Genomic DNA, 17296 nt, shown 5'->3' on the forward strand with positions numbered 1-17296 from the left:
CTCAATGTCAATACCTATTTTTCTGTTTTAAGATTTAAAATCTTTTAAAGAGACAACAACATGGAATAAAAATTACAACACTAGGAGACGAAGGAGAAAAAAACTAATAGGGACCCTTTCATTCTGAAGGGGCCAAGTCTTCACTGCTATTGCTGGACAGCTGAGCACAACTTCATGCTCTGAAACTCAGAAATCAACGGCCAGTTGCAATCAGAGGAACAATATTTATTTTCTGCAAAATAGTTTTCCAGGATGTGTTTTAAGACCTCTATATTTAACTTGAAATTTTAAAGCATTTATTTTCTTATTGCAACAAAAAAAGTTAAAGAATTTAATTTATTCTCAGTTTAGCTCATTTAAAACACCAATTTTACAACATTTATGAGTGTCTTAAAATAATATTTTGTTTTACTGGTCAGCCAATATTAGATTAAAAATTAATGTTCTCTCAATCTTAATTTATAAGGCTCTGCTGAAATTTTATAAACTAATTCATGAGCCTGGGCTTGCCTGGTCAATGCTATAATAGAAATGATGATTGCTAGTGGCTCTCCCAAGTTTTCACTGTGTCCCTGCTGGCCCCAGGATTTTCACCAGAGTAGCCCATTTGGGTTAGCCCTCTGCCAGCAGTGAGCAGTGGTGCAACTCTGAGCCCTCCAGAAATCTAAATGTGGTGCCCCATTTATAGAACACCTGATAATGATGAAACTTTTCTTTCCATAGTCTTATCACACAGGACTTCTAACACATTGCACACTCATAAATTCACATTTTTAAACGCAGTGGTTGAAAATATTACAGACATAAAAGCTGTAATTTACTGGGTATTGCACCGGGGGGTTGGGATTCTGATGTTAGATTTTCATAGATTCTAATTATGCCTGCATTTGGAGTAAGTGGCTACATTTGTTGCCAGGCAAGGTTTGAGCTAATAGGCTCCCTCCTCTTAAAAGGCATGATTGCATAATGCTCCTGGCCTGTGCCACTTCCAGAAACAGGAGCGGGCCTAGTGTGGCTTCTGTCTGTCACTTTATTAAAACACAACCATTTTCAACTGTTACTTAGCAGATCAGCTGGATTCATTTCAAAGGCTAATATTTTACCGAGGAGAAAATAACCCATTCCAATCCTTTTAAAAAGTATTTTTGATGCATTCACAGACAAATTACCTAGTGTTTTATATAGATCTCAAATCTAGGACTCAAGATAATTTTAGTAATGTCTTACCCTGCTTGTCTACATAATCCAACTGATCAATTCTACAGCAGAAGGAAACTAGTTCCCAGTGCAATAATGTGTACTACTGACCGCATTATTTAGAGTAGTTAGGTTGCATTTCTGTGTGTGGCTGGTGGCATATAAATTAACAATTTTCTTACTGAAATGTGACAGAAAAACATGTTTTACCCAAACCTGAATTGAATATGCCTTTCAGAGCTCCTGACTCTTCCATTGTTTAAAATAAGTGTAGCCTATACTTGCATCCAATATCAGTATAAACCTTTACTTAAATATTAACAGTGTTCACTTGTATATGTATGTATATGTTAAAAAATAATACTGATAGTATAGTACCTAATTTAAAATAGCAACAGGAAAATCTCAGGCTCTGGAGAATTTGATGGGTTACATCTTGGAGAGAAATGGTCACAACTAGGACCATGGAGTCAGTCTCCAATTCTAGTTTGATTCTGGTAGTGGTTAGCAATGTGGCCCCTTAGGCTCAGTGTCTGTGAAGAAATGAAACCAATGAGAGAACCCAGCCTGTAGGGGTTGTTGTTGTTGTTGTTGTTTTGGTGGATTAAGTAAAAAAAGACAGATGAAGGGCCTGACCTAGTAAATGTCCAATGAATAGATTTTAACTATGGTTTTTTCTGATCCGTTTTGTCTAAACTTATCAAATAGCAATATAATACAATGACAATAATCATAGTTGCCTCTAAGTGTTACTGTGAGAAGTAAATAAGATTCTATGTATGAAACAATACATGGCACTGGATGCTTCCCAAACTTGTCTCCCACAGTTTTCACCCATAAAACTGGATGGAAAGTTTGGAGTTTCAAGGATGATTCATCCTGGATCTGAGGTTATTTATTTATTTATTTTTGAGTGCGAAGATCTGCCATTTAGATTACTTGAAGTCTGACATTTCTTTCTTTTCTAGATGATGACTTAAATTTGTGATTCTACCCGATTAACAAGACAAAATATTGCATTGAAATAAGAGTCAACTAGCAATTTTTAAAATTCTCAGTGCCATTAGAAAAGCTAAAGTTAAGAATTTGTTCAACCTCAGGGAATGAAAACAACATGATCATGCTCAAAATGCTATTTTCAACCCTCTCATTATTCCAAGCAATCGTTTTCCCTGTATAGTCTCTCTTTTCAGGAGAGATTTCTGTGGGAGAAGGAAGCTGTGACTAGCTTTTTCCTAGGGACAGAATACTGACTCAATTTCAGCCATTATTTTAACTAACTTGTCTTCCCAATACTATTTGGATTTAGAATTAGAATTGCTGTATTTTTAAATGAGCACCAAAGAAAACAAAGACTAGATACTGACTTGCAAGTAAAAAGGCTTTACCGGGAGGAGGACTAGACTGGGCAGTTTGGCCTTAATGCAGCAATTCACAAGGACACCCTGGAATTACAAAAGAGGTGCGTCCTGAAGTCAGAGACACTTGCCTGGACAGAGGTCCCCGTCAATTCAAACCAACTCTCATGTTTTTGTGTGAGAGAAGTAAAACCTCTCCCTTAAAGTTATCTATTGTATATTGTCAAAACATCCTAGCTCCTTGCAAGGTTGATTTTATGGAATGTCAGTGATATGAGGGGTACTGAAAAATAAATGCTTGTCTAGTCCTATCTAATAAAAGAGTAATATGCAAATTGACCATCACTCCAACACACAAGATGGCCGCCCCCATGTGGTCAAAGATGGCTGCCCCCATGTGGACACAAGATGGCTGCCACAAGATGGCCAGCAGGGGAGGGCAGTTGGGAGGTACCCAGACCTGCAAAGGAACGCAGTTGGGGGTGATCAGGCCTGCAGGGGAGAGGGAAGTTAGGGGTGACCGGGCCAGCAGAGGAGGGCAGTTGGGGGCAACCAGGCCTTCAAGGGAGGGCATTGGGGGGGGGGACCCAGGCCTGCAGGGGAGGGCAGTTGGGGGGCAACCAGGTCTGCAGGGGAAGGCAGTTGGGGGAAACCAGGCCTGCAGGGGAAGGCAGTTAGGGGTGATCGGGCCAGCAGAGGAGGGCAGTTGGGGGCGACCAGGCCTGCAGGGGAGGGCATTTGGGGGCAACCAGGCCTGCAGGGGAGGGCAATTAGGGGTGTCCAGGTTGGCAAGGGAGGGCAGTTAGGAGTTACCAGGCCAGCAGGGCAGAGCAGTTGGGGGTGACCAGGCCTGCAGGGTAGGACATTTAGGGGCAACCAGGCCGGCAGGGGAGGGCAGTTAGGGGCAATCTGGCTGGCAGGGGAGCAGTTAGGCATCGATTGGGCTGGCAGGGGAGTGGTTATAGGGTGATCAGGCTGGCAGGCAGGTGAGTGGTTGGGAGCCAGCAGTCCTGTATTGTGAGAGGGATGTCCGACTGCCCGTTCAGGCCCAATCAAGGGGTCCCAAATTGGAGAGGGTGTAGGCTGGGCTGAGGGACACACACACACCCCCTCCCCATGCACAAATTTCGTGCACTGGGCCTCTAGTTATAAATAACTAACGGTTCCTATCATTAATAAACCCTTAGACCTGAAATTGCCCCAAAAGCTCTTTCGGGGCCATGTTCCAGTTAAAAGCCAGTCACACACTGGCAGTTAAAGCCTCTAAACCACATCTTTCTTTCAATGTGGCATAGCCTAGTTTCCAGGAGCCTTCTTATATCACCACCTCTTTGGAAATCAAACCAGCATTTTCATATGTACATACCCTAAAACTCTCCACATGTGCCAAAAATGTACAAAATATTTTCTGTAGCATTGTTTACCAACCATTAAGTATTGATTTTCTAGAATAAAGAAAGCTGTTTTCCCCTCATTCTATTCATGATCACTTCTCATTTTTCACTCTTGGGAGCCTGTAAAGCAGTTAAAAAAACTGGTGCATATGGGGAAAGCCTGGAATCACAGATGGTTGTTTTTTCCTTGTCCCTATCTGCTAGAATTAGTAACTGGTAGGAGAAGAGCTTAGAAAATCAAGTTATCAGCAGAGAAACTATTAGTCTTCATTTTCTTGTTTCCTTCCTGGAAATACAAATTGTTAAATACACCTGTTTCCTAATCCTCATTAGGAAATCTTGAAGAATAGCAAAACAGGAGAAAAAAAAAAAAGCATGGGGATAATGAAAAAACACCAACACTAAAAACAGCACAACACTGAGATTGTTCCTTCTCACTCAGAGCACCCTACATATTTATAGTTGGTTGAATTTGAGACTTTCCATTAAATAATTTTATTCCTAGTTACATGTGGATGAATGCCACATATACAATCCCAACTGTATCTTTTTGTTTAGAATTCTTTATGTTGGACTTGAAGATAAAATAATTTAAATGGGATAACTGGTATATGAAGTCATTTTACATTCCATGGTACACTAGGACTTAAGTTCATTGGTGTATTTGTCTAAGAATAAGGATTATTATTAAAAGCAATCTAATGGCAATGTCCTGCAACCCTAACTCTCTGTTGTTGAAGAGTTTTATTTTAAGGCCCAGAGACATGGGTTTACAGGTTAGTGACAGGCAGTCCTTTGAAGTATACCAAAGGCACTAATGAAATCAGTTGGGTATCCAGGAGGAACTGACATCAAATGCAGGTTTTCAGTCTGGCCGGTGGTGCTCAGTGGTTGAGCATCGACCTATGAACCAGAAGTTCATGGTTTGATTCCCAGTCAGGAAACATGCCTGGGTTGTGGTTCGATCCCTAGTTGGGGGCCTGCAGGAGGCATCCATGATCAATGATTCTGTCATCATTGATGTTTCTATCTCTCTCTCCCTCCCTCTCTGAAATTAATAAAAACATAAAAAACAAACACAGGTTTCTTTTTGTATGGTTTCTAGGATATTTGCTGTTCTTGAATATTCTGACACAGTACTGCCTTAGGGCCTTTGCGTTTGCTCTACCCTCTGCCCAGAACAATCTTCCCCAGACTCCATAGAGTTCCCTCTACCTTGCTAAGGAGGCTTTCTCTAAACACCCATTTAAAACTGCCCCTTCCCCTCTCACTGCTTCCGAGTTCTATTCCCACTTTCCACGTCATCCAATCTGCTGTCTTACATATTTGACTTGATTGTTTCTCTGTCAACATGCACTGGGACTAGGTTCTGAGGCCAGGTTTTTTGTCTGCTTTGCTCACACTTCATCCTCAGTGCTGAGCACAGTGACTGGCATGTAGGTGTCTAACAAAAATACTTACTAACTGTATCACAGCAGAATCTGTTGCAAACTGCAGCCTAAATAGGAATTACTTGTATTTAATGTAATTCTTTCAGGATTCTTACTCTCATGACATTTCTTTGATATTCCTATTTCAGAGTAAGAGAAAATAAACTTTAGGATTACCTCACATCCTTTTAATAACAAACTTCTAGGTCAGGAATATTGCAAACTGAAATGTCATCAGGATCTGGGCAGTTAAATAAATGTGTGAAGCACCCAATATAAGGCATTAGGGAGTGGTGTGCACTGGTCTGTGATAAGTAGTATGTTCATATACAATTTTACTTAAAGGCATTCAGATAAAAAACGGAATTTAAACCACAGGCCTGTCTGAAGAAAACCTGTCTACCTGTAGTTTCCAAAGCCCATTTCAGCTGTCAGTTTGTGGCCAATAGGACCATGAAGACATTTTGTAGGTCATAATGTTTTTTCTACCCATTTTCAACTACTAGTATATATTTAGGCTTGGGTATGTGCCTGACTCCACATCAGGACAGAAACACTCACCTGATCAAATCTAATTACATTTGATTTCCAACTAAATTGTGAGAGACATGGCCTCTCTTGGATTCCAAGCATCTGATTATTTCAAACCTAATTGATTTGTGACATTTCATTAATACAGTTAACTAAAACTAATTATAGATATTGAATAAAAGTTTCCTGTGAAATGAATTATTTTACTTAGCTTAAGGGTTCTTAATTGGTATGATGAATTGCTAAGAAGGACTGCAGAATTATATCCTCTTGGGATGTTTAACTATATATATATATAAAATCAGCCAATATGTATTGGTAGATGATGATAACATAGAAACTAAACAAACAAAAAAAAAAAAAAAAGAAGTGATTCAATATAAAAGTTAAAGATATAAAAACATCCTCCTAAAAAGATAAAAAGCACAAAATTGATTACATAGATCTCTTCCTTTTAAGATGTCAAATTAGGTCTATTAAATTTATCCTATCTTAAGCAAGCTAAACTATTTTTTTTAATTTATTGTTTTATTCATAGTCTAACTTTTACTTAACTGGTACATACTCCATTTCTCCTTCTTTAACTCAGATGGCATGTTTTGTCTGTCTAATTTATCCATCTAATTAATTTGAAATCCTAGCAGAAATGTAAGAAGAGCCTACTACTACTTCAGTTGCCCCAAACCAAGCTGATGCATTGTGGGCTAAAACTTCCCACAAGGCCATTTCTAATGTCCCGCTCTGTCTTATTGTATATAGATAAACATGGGCTGTATAAAATGAAGACAAGCATTCATTAATGGTTTAATTGAATAAAAGATGGCTAGTCTATTAGTGTTACATATATCACATGAGAAGCTGTTATCATTAGTGACTAATTCACATTGTTTTCACACTGCCAAAGCAGGTTGGGCTTCTTGCATTGCATTGTTAAAGAACACACTCAGTTGTTTTTTTCCTTCTGCTCTGTACACTGACCCCACTGGAGGGAGCAGGAGGCAGCAAAACACCCACATTCTTCTTCTTCTTTGACCTGGGAGCACCCCTGAGGAGCCAAGACTCAGGCTCTAGGTCAAGAGATAGCTTTGACCTACTGCCTGGTTTTATCTACAGCAGCTGTTTGCTTTCTACCGAGGCCCCTGCTGTGTGCAAAAGTATTTTGGCTTTGCCTGGATGAGAGGAGGAGGAAGACTGCTCCAAACCGGATGTTGGACTTGTGGTATGACATTATTCCTGTTGTCTGTTGTAGGGCCCCTGGGTGAGTTAATCATTTGTTTAAAGGTACCAAAGACCTAGTTTCAGTTAACTGGTTATCTTCTGCCAGGTATGCACTATATTATTACACTAGAGGGCTGGTGCATGAAATTCGTGCATGGGGGGGTGGCGTGTCCTACAGCCCAGCCTGCACCCTCTCCAATCTTGGACCCCTTTCACAGTCCAGAACTGCTGGCTCCCAACCACTCGCCTGCCTGCTTGCCTGATTGCCCTTAACCGCTTCTGCCTGCCAGCCTGATCACCCCCTAACCACTCCCCTGCCGGCCCGATTGCCCCTAACTGGCCTCCCCTGCTGGCTTGGTCACCCTAACTTCCCTCCCCTGCAGGCCTGATCAGCCCTAACTTCCCTCCCTTGCCAGCCCGATTGCCCCTAACTGCCCTCCCCTGCTGGCCTGGTCCCCCCCAACTGCCCTCCCTTGCAGGCCTGGTCATCCCTAACTGCCCTCCCCTGCCAGCCTGGTCACCTCTGACTGCCCTCCCCTGCTGGCCTGGTCACCCCTAACTTCCCTCCCCTGCCAGCCTGGTTGCCCCCAACTGTCCTCCTCTGCAGGCCTGGTCCCCCCCAAGTGCCCTCCACTGCAGGCCTGGTATCCCCCAACTGCCTTCCCTTGCAGGCCTAGTTCCTCCCAACTGCCCTCCCCTGCAGGCCTGGTTGCCTCTAACTGCTCTCCCCTGCAGGCCTGGTCCCCCCCAACTGCCCTCCCCTGCAGGCCTGGTATCCCCCAATTGTCTTCCCTTGCAGGTCTGGGTCCCCCCCAACTGTGCTCCCCTGCTGGCCTGATCGCCCACACCTGCCCTCCCCTGCCGACCATCTTGTGGTGGCCATCTTGTGTCCACATGGGGGTGGCCATTTTTGACCACATTGGGGCAGCCATCTTGTGTGTTGGAGTGATGGTCAATTTTCATATTACCTCTTTATTATATAGGATTTCTAAAATATCCTAGACCTTTCTGGAATTTAAAAAATTACTCCTATATGTTCAATCTTCTTAAATGTCTTTATGAGAATTACCAACTAGTTAAAGGGAGACTATGACAACACTTTTGGTACTAATCAAAAGCTTGTTCTGCCAACAAAACAGACCCTTTGGATTTAGAGGCTAATTCTCTGAGCTCTTTTAATTGTTGAAAATATTAACAGTAATATAATTTAAATTAGTCTCCTACATAGTTAGTTATGTGCTAAGCATATTATTCAAACCTAGGAACAATATTTCTGTAGAATAATAAGTTATTTGGGGTACACTCTACAAAAAGATATAATTTTGTTTATTGAAAACATTCCACAAATTGCTAATGTTTATTTTGTCTTCTTTTTCATTGGTAAGACTCTAGGATTCATATTTGACATTTACAAATTGGGTTTGAATTTCTATTATTTATGATTTCATTGAAAAAGGGTACTTTTAAGTGTGCAAGTAGAACATTGGCTGAATATTTATATACCTTTGTCACAGCCGGTTATATAGCTACTTCAAATCTTCGATGCTTCAATGACTCGAAGACAAATTTGTTTTTAACTTTTTGCTTTGTGAAACACACAACTATTAGTCCAGAAGCCAAATGTAATTAAACTAGTAGGTATAAATGATTGGAAAGTAATTGAGTTTGACATTTTAATAACAGGATCCTATTAGTGGAAGATGGTGACTGAGAACTTGAAGAATATACTATAATGGGGTGATTATATCAATTAAAATAAAAAACAAACTACCATTATTATGATATATATAATTTGGAAATAAAAAGGGAGACTTCTAATATCTTGTACATTTTCATAAAAAAAATAATAAGTGGTCTAAGATTTATTTTGCTTCGCTTTCCAATTGCCTAAAAAACATAAATCAACTTTAGCCACTACAATGGAGACCTTTCTGTAATTATAAAAAAATAAAATCTTACAGATTATAAATAGTAAGAAAGAAATATTGGCCTTTGAAAATGACCCTAAATCTTTTATAGTGTTTCTTACTCAGAGAGGTCAGAGATAAAGGTAAAAAAAGCCAACAGCCATATATTAGCTCAATATAACTGTGTACCTCTTTTCACAATTTTTAAGAAACCAATAACCTCTGACTTTAAAAAGTTAAAAATATTTTATATACTCTTCTAAAGTCAGATTTATTTAAATATATATATATTAGAGGCCCAGTGCACGACATTCATGCACTGAGGGGCGGGGGGAGTGGTATCCCTCAGCCTGCACAGTGCCCTCTTGCAGTCCAGGAGCCCTCGGGGGATGTCTGACTGACAGCAGTCAGATATCATTAGCACTGCAAAGGAGGCAGGAGAGGCTCCCGCCACTGCCACTGCGCTCACAGCCATGAGCCCAGCTTCTGGCTGAGCTCCACAGGGGGAACACACTGACCACCAGGAGCCAGCTCCTGTGTTGAGTGTCTGCCCCCTGGTGGTCAATGCGCATCATAGCGACCAGTGGTTCCACTGTTCAGCCGATTTGCATATTAGCCTCTTATTATATACTAGAGGCATGACGCATAAAGATTCATGCAAGAATGGGCCTTCCTTCCCCTGGCTGCCAGCACCGCCTTCACTCTGGCCGGAGCCACCTTTCCGCCTTCCCACGCTGTCCAGAGGCCTGGAGTGGCTGGGGTGGTGTGGCACACCCCTGGCCCCTCGGCGCCTGTGTATGCAAATTAACCCGCCATCTTTGTTGGGTTAATTTGCATACTCACTCCTGATTGGCTGGTGGGTGTTGCGAAGGTACAGTCAATTAGCATGTTACTCTTTTATTAGTGTAGAGGACATATATATATATATATTCACACACACATGTAAAATTCACCCTTTTAAAGTACAGTTTGATGAGTTTTGATAAATGTATCCAGCTGTGTAATAACCATTACAGTCAATATACAGAATATTTTCATCACTCTCCAAAATCCCTTACACTCCTTATCTCCTCCTCCCAATCCCAGTCCTTGGCAGTCATTGATTGGTTTCTGTCCCAATAGTATTGCCTTTTTCAGACTGTCATATAAATGGAATCACACAGCATGTAGCATAGTCTGTGTGCTTCTTTTACTGGGTGTAGCCCTAGTTTGCTCTTTTCACTGCCGAGTGGCATTTTATTTTATTTTTTATTTTTTTCTGAGTGGCATTTTATCATGTGGATGGAGCACAGTGTCTTTTTCCATTTCCCTGTGGGTACACATTTGGATTGTTTCCAGTTTTCAGTAATTATGAAAGAAGCTGTTATAAATATTCATGTTTAGGTCTTTGTGTGAACATATATTTTCATGTTTCCTAGGTAAATACCAGAAAGTAGGGGAGGTTGGTTAATAAGCATTTATTTAAGTTTATAAGGAATTGCCAAACTGTTTCCCTACTTGGCTGCACCTGACAAAGGCTTATAAGATGCTAAGACTATACCAAAGTGTATGCAGATGAAGGAATCTGATTCTCACTGAGCACAGATTTATTTTTATTTTGTATCCAGTTTTAATAGGTTTAGTTAGCATTTTTTTAAAGTCCATGGTGAATTAGGGACAGTAAGCTAGAGGCTGTACAGATAGGTTATTAGCCAAAAATAATATTCACTAATATGACTATAATTATTGATTTTTTAAAAAGGCAGGAACCTACAGGGCTGAAATTCTCCCATTTGATATGTTCCATTTGACAAGTCCCAAACATGTCCATATATTAGAATCACCTGGGAATATTTTCCAAGTGTTAGAGCCCAGCCTACATTCCTGAATGAATAAATCAGGAATCTGGGGTAGAGCGCAGACAGCAGTATTTTTTTCAAGCTCCTTGGATGCTGTCAGTTTGGAATCACATCCTGGAAGCACAGAAGGATGAAATGGAAGGAGCACGGACTGGGAGCCAGAAGTCCTGGAATGGCCTGCATGGCTCTGGGCAAGCCTCTGCCTTTGTGGCTTCAGTGTCGTCCTCTCTATAGTTAGATATTCTAGGTACGTTAATTCCAAGATGATATTAACATGGTTCTAGGTATCATTAGACTGATAACAGTCATGCTTAGGAGACACCATTGCCCAAGGAATGGCTCTACTCTGAATGGTTTGTTTCAGGGATTTCTTGGAAAGAATTTTGTTCACATGATGAAATTTTCGTTCTGTAAATTGAGACATTTATATATGTTTTCTCTTAAATGGTATTGCAGTATGTTTTTTTAATATATTTTTTTATTGATTTCAGAGAGGACGGGAGAGATAGAGAAACATCAATGATGAGAGATAATCATTGATTGGCTGCCTTCTGCATGCCTCCTACTGCGGACTGAGCCCACAACCTGGGCATGTGCCCTTGACTGGAATTGAACCTGGGACCCTTCAGTCTGCAGGCCGACGCTCTATCCACTGAGCCAAACCAGCCAGGGCAAAATATTGCTTTGTTGTTCCACTTATTTATGCATTTATTGATTGTTTCTTGTATGTGCTTTGACTGGGAATCTAACCCACAGCCTTAGTGTATTGGGATGATGCTCTCATCACCTGAGCTACCCAGCCAGGGCCGTATTGCTGCATATTTTCAAAATAAGTTCAAGCCTATGGAACAGTTTTTGATTACTAGAGGGTGACGTTTTTTGATAAGCCTGATAAAAAAAACAAAAAACAACCACAACTTTAAGTACTTCTCAAAAAGAATTTTTGTATAGCAATTGTGAAATTTCTCAGCTATTTTTAGAGCTGGTTTAAGGAGCTAAGGCATCTAGGCTATATTTTCAAAATTTTGCTCCATCTGCCAAATGTATAGGAAGTTTGGGCTCTTGGAGGGTGTTCAAAGCTGAGCAGATTCTGTATAGGTGACAGTGTTTTGAACATGCTGCCTTGGTACACCTATATACATCGGTTCTATTGCTACTGACTGGATTGTAAGAAAATTTGATATTGAAGATCCTTAGGTGTCATTTCATGAAAGACTTAATTTCCTGTATTTTAATAAGCAAATAAACAGGAAAAAGAAAAGGGTGCCTGTGAGAACCGTATACCAGATAACCCACTACTCAGAAAATTGGAATTTAAAAATGATTTTAAATTTCCAAATAAGTTTAAGAAAGCATACAGTCTTTTTGCCAATAGAAGTTTGCTGCAGTCACTGACTACATGCATCTACTGAGCACTTGAAATGTAGCTAATACAACTGCAGAACTGAAGTTTCAATTTCATTTAATTATAAATAATTCATATTTAAATTAAAATAGCTATATGTGGCAAGTAGCAACCATATTGAACAGTGCAGGTCTATAGGTGTTAAGACACTGAATATGGTGTTTATTCTTTTAACTATCCTAACCAGGTTTCCCCCATTTTCATAAGTAGATTTCAACCGAAATTCTTTTGGTTCTATAAAATTGTATATAATGCCCATGGGCTGGGATGGGGCCTTGGAGATTATCTCACAGGAAACCAAAGGTAAAATTGCTAGTTAGTGGCAGAATTGGTATAGCATCGTTTTTTAAAAAAATATTTTTATTGATTTCAGAGAGGAAGGGAAAGGGAGATAGAAATAGAAACATCAATGATGAGAGAGAACCATTGATTGCCTACTTTCCCCACGCCCCCTAGTGGGGACCAAGCTCACAACCCAGGCATGTGTCCTGACCAGGAATTGAACCATGACTTCCTGGTTCATTGGTGAATGCTCAACCACTGAGCCACCCACATGGGGCAGCATCGATTTTTTAACAAACAAAAAAAAATAACTCAGAATTAAGCATGTTTTGCTTATTCATTTCAAACGTAAACATTTGAAAAAAGCTTTACATTTTACAATGTTTTCTTCAATGTTTTGCTATTTGTAAGCAAAATGCAGTTGTGAATGTTAGAAACTGAGGGCTTCCAACATGCAACAGGGCGGCTGGTCCCAGCCTCCTTACGGGCATCATGTCCTGCTTCTTTCACAGCAAGGCAGACGGGCTGTTCGGGACCAAGAGCTCCTTAGGAGGTAAAATAAAGCTTCTTGTCTTAGTGACTTCCTAACTAGGACATATATTTTAAACACTTTCTCCAGAGCTGGATTTTTGCTGAAAATATGCACAGTGTAGCTTCCTAGGCTTAAACACACACACACACACACACACACACACACACACACACACACACACACACACACACAGCCCTAAAGATTTTCAGCAACAGAACTCTGTGGAATGTTGCTATTTTTATCTCCCAAGATTAAAGCAGTCCTAAATAGTTTCCTAACACCACCATGGAGTGCCCTCCAGCAAGCATTTCCTACTTGCCAATCCAGCAAATAATAAAGTCCCAGGAAGTTTGTCAACCTTCCCACCACCTATCCTAGCTACCTTCTACTTTGATAAGGTGCAATCATACACAATCAGAAGGGGGAAGCTACTCTTTTCATTCGCCCTAGAAGGATTAGGGAGTGTCGCTCCTGTTATTTGGGAAGCTGAGGGCTTGCTCTTTGAGCTCAGTTTTTATCAGGAAAAAAAAATCTTGCAAGCTGGGTAAACTCAGGAGTTTTATTTGTATGAAACTCATTTGACAGGAGTTGGGACAACAAAGGTTCTGAGTGTAATGCCCTGTTACTCCAGGGACTTCTGCATACCAGGGCCTTAGCCAGCATGGGCATTAAAGGGAGCCTCTATCTCCAACCTCATAGTGCAATTTTCCCTATTTCTTAATGGTGTAAGGGAGACTTTGTGAGAATGAGACTGAGGCATGTGGCTTTTCAGAAGGTGAGCAGATCAAATTTTAAGGTTGATGTGCTTCTGGAAGTCAATGCTGGGGCATCTCGAAGGACAATTCTCCCATCTTGTGGCAATGAGAGGGCACAGCATTCCCTGGTTCTTCCAAAGCTCAGAGCTGTGCCGCATGGAGAGCCATCGCCCACTGGGAGGGCAGTCCCTGTCACAAGGGACTGCAGATCTTTCACATGGTTTAACATCAATTTATACCTGGATATCCTGGTAACTTTGACACCATTTGCACTTAAACTCCTCTGAGTATATACGTGTTCTTAAGCTGTCTACTGGAAGGGTAAGACTGGAATTTCCCTCTTTTCTGCTTCTTCTGTTTCTGTCACTGGACAGGGATTTGTGTGGCTTCTTGTGCTACCTCTACTGTTGATGCATTACAGAAAACTCCTGACAGATACAGTGCTACAGGTGTAAGGTATTTTTACCTGGATGCAGAGCTTCTGGGATGGATTCAGTGACTTACTCAGATAAAGGCCCAGCCATTTTAGACCAATTTATGATGTACCAGATCTGGAAAAAAAATTAGTGAGATTCACTAAATATGGTCAGATTTTATTTTTTCATTTACAGAGCAAGCATTAACACTACATTTTATGAGTGTTTTTGGAGGGAATGAAATCATCTGGTCCCCACTGAGGACATCACCTTATACAGAATCAGGCTGAACTGAATGGCTACCCTGTCATGGGATCTCATCCTCTTCTTCTGCTCCACATCCTCCCCAGCCCTAGTAGACACACATTAGAGAATAAGAAGTAGAATATTTTCATGTAAAATATTGCAGTTTATTCTAAGACATTTCTGTAGACATAACTACTAACTATAAGAAATATACCACCAAATATAAATGTGGTTATCACTGGATGGTGGCACTTAAATTGGTTCAATGTTTTATACAAAGAATGCACATGCATTATAAATAAAAATAAGAAATGAATGATCATAATTCCACAAAACAAATATAGCTATTTAAAAATAAATATAATAAATTCGATTTTTACTTGTGAATCTAGTTAAACTTTATAAATACTTATTTTTAATACAAAGCTTAAACAGTGTTATTGAACCATCATTTTAAAAATATTTTAAAAGATCTTTGTTTTTATAGTTCATAGAATATATGCATGTGAGATAAATGTCAAGTTACAGAGGAGTATACTATAAAAGTACATGTCTCCTAGCTCTCTCCAATTGTCTCTCTGGATCCACTTCCGAGAGATACTTCCTACTAATAGTTTCTTATGTATCCTTTTAGGACTTTTAGAAAATATATTTATATGCATATACATGTTTATATCCACATATTTTTTTAAATTTTACACATCATATTAACATTTTACTATTCTACTCTTTGCTCTATTATTTTTAACTTAATAATATGGCTAGCAGAACTTTCAACATCAGTGTATATAAATCTGCCTCATTCGTGTGTTTTTTAAATTTTTATTCCTCACCTGAGGATTTTTTTTTCCCATTGATCTTTAGAGAGAGAGTGGAAGTGAGGGAAAAGGGGTGGGAGAGAGCAAGAGACACATTGATGAGAGAAAGATACATTGAATGGTTGCCTCCCACACTCACCCTGAACGGGGACAGGGATCAAACCTGAAACTGAGGTACATGCACTCAACAGGGAATCAAACCTGTGACCTTTCAGTCCTTAGACTGATGCTCTAACCACTAAGCAAACAAGCCAGGGCTGCCTCCTTCATTGTGAGTACTGTGCTATATTATATTCATTGCACTGATACGTAATAACTTATTTAACCAGTCCACTATTAATGGACTTAAGGTTTGTTTGATTTTTTTCTTTTCAGTTTCCCTTTTTGGCTGCTTAAAAAAATGCCTCAATAATGATATTTATACATATGCATTTTTATATTTATTTGAATATATCAGTAAAATAAGTTTCAAACATAATTATTGAAGCAAATTGTATACTCTAAGTTTTACAAAGATATTTACAAAATGTCTTCTACAAAAATTATACTAATTTATGAAACCAAAAATCTGTCTTTTATCAAATCTTAAATTTTTTTCTCTGTTGGATAAGTAAAAAGTATGTATTTTCTTTGATTTGCATTTCTTTAGTTACAAAAGAGGCTGCGATTCTTTTTGCTTTCTTGGTTTACATAGTTATTCTTTTACAAGTTTGCCAGTCATGGCTTTTGCTCATTTTTCAAGTTGGTTATTCATTGTTTTTTATTTTAAAGAGCTCATTTTATATTAAGAAAACTGGCATTTTACATGCAGTGTGTGGCAAATTGCTTTCCCAAGTTCCTGTTTATCTTTTTATTTTGTTTATGGTATATTTTACTACATAGCCATTAAAATATTTTTTATTGTAGCCAAAAAAACATTTATCAGTGCTTTTCATTATGGATTTTGATTTTTTTATGTAAGAATTTTTTTAAGCTGAAGAGTTAATAAGAAAGATTATTATTGGGTTACTTTTTTAAAACAACACACATCAACGTTACTGAAGCGTTGTACAGAAGAATTTTGGCATTAAAAGGATCAATTTTTATCCCTATTTCTTTGTGGGTTTTTTTGATAGCAAAAGAAATTTCCCGTAAGATAACTTCTCTTATAAAATACCACTCTGGTGTGAATTCTGTGGAATCTTGTGAAGTTCTAGCGTACTGTAGGGGGAAAAATTAGAGATGGGTCAGATTTGCCAGTGTTATTCTTCAGAGAATTCGTAGTGGTTGTCTAAGATCTAAAATCTAGAGAGGGTTAGAAGGAAAGTAACAGAAATTCTAAGACAAACAGAAAGTAAAAAGTATAAAAGTAATAGAGGTTCATTATTGGAAATTTTGAAAGCACATGAAAAAAAAAGGAAAGAAAAAAGTCACCTTTGATCTTAGTAGCCTTGATCTTAATAACCTTCAAGAGCTTTTAAGATTTGTTATATGTATTTCCTAGTCTTTGTTTTCTGTTCTACAAATACATAGTCATTTAAAAAACATATAGGCGATCTTACTCACAAATCAGTGCCAATATACCTAATTTTTTTTTTATTAGAACACCAAAGACCTAAGTAAGACCTTAATAGAACCTTGACTAGAATCTATCAAATACATATGCACACTGGATCACATTCAGGATTTATGTTTTATACACTGCTTTATCCACTTATGATTACCTTTCTTTGCTATTAAATATTTTAAAATATGTTATATATTAAATATATATTTATATAAATACATTATGGCTATACAGTATAATGTTCCATCATATGGCTTAACCTAATGGGAATTTTAAAAAAATATAAATAGATTTGTGTTTCTCTCAGAAATATCTTCTGTTAACTTATTACAGTGGTCGGCAAACTCATTAGTCAACAGAGCCAAATATCAACAGTACAACGATTAAAATTTCTTTTGAGAGCTAAATTTTTTAAACTTAGGT

General features: G+C 38.9%; 1 protein-coding gene across 3 annotated transcripts in view; it reads right to left on the reverse strand.

Annotated features, from left to right (window-relative positions):
• AGTR1 (angiotensin II receptor type 1) overlaps nucleotides 1-17296 on the reverse strand; it is a 52126-nt gene that overhangs the window by 27973 nt on the left and 6857 nt on the right. For 2 of the 3 annotated variants that reach the window (XM_028135818.2, XM_054714114.1), the window contains exon 2: nucleotides 14314-14398. The exons of the other annotated variant lie outside the window; for it this stretch is intronic. The gene's annotated coding sequence lies outside the window, so the exon portion shown is untranslated. The remainder of the gene's footprint in view (nucleotides 1-14313; nucleotides 14399-17296) is intronic. 3 annotated transcript variants of the gene reach the window in all.

Source organism: Eptesicus fuscus, chromosome 3 (genome assembly GCF_027574615.1).
Source record: "Eptesicus fuscus isolate TK198812 chromosome 3, DD_ASM_mEF_20220401, whole genome shotgun sequence".
NCBI lineage: Eukaryota > Metazoa > Chordata > Mammalia > Chiroptera > Vespertilionidae > Eptesicus > Eptesicus fuscus.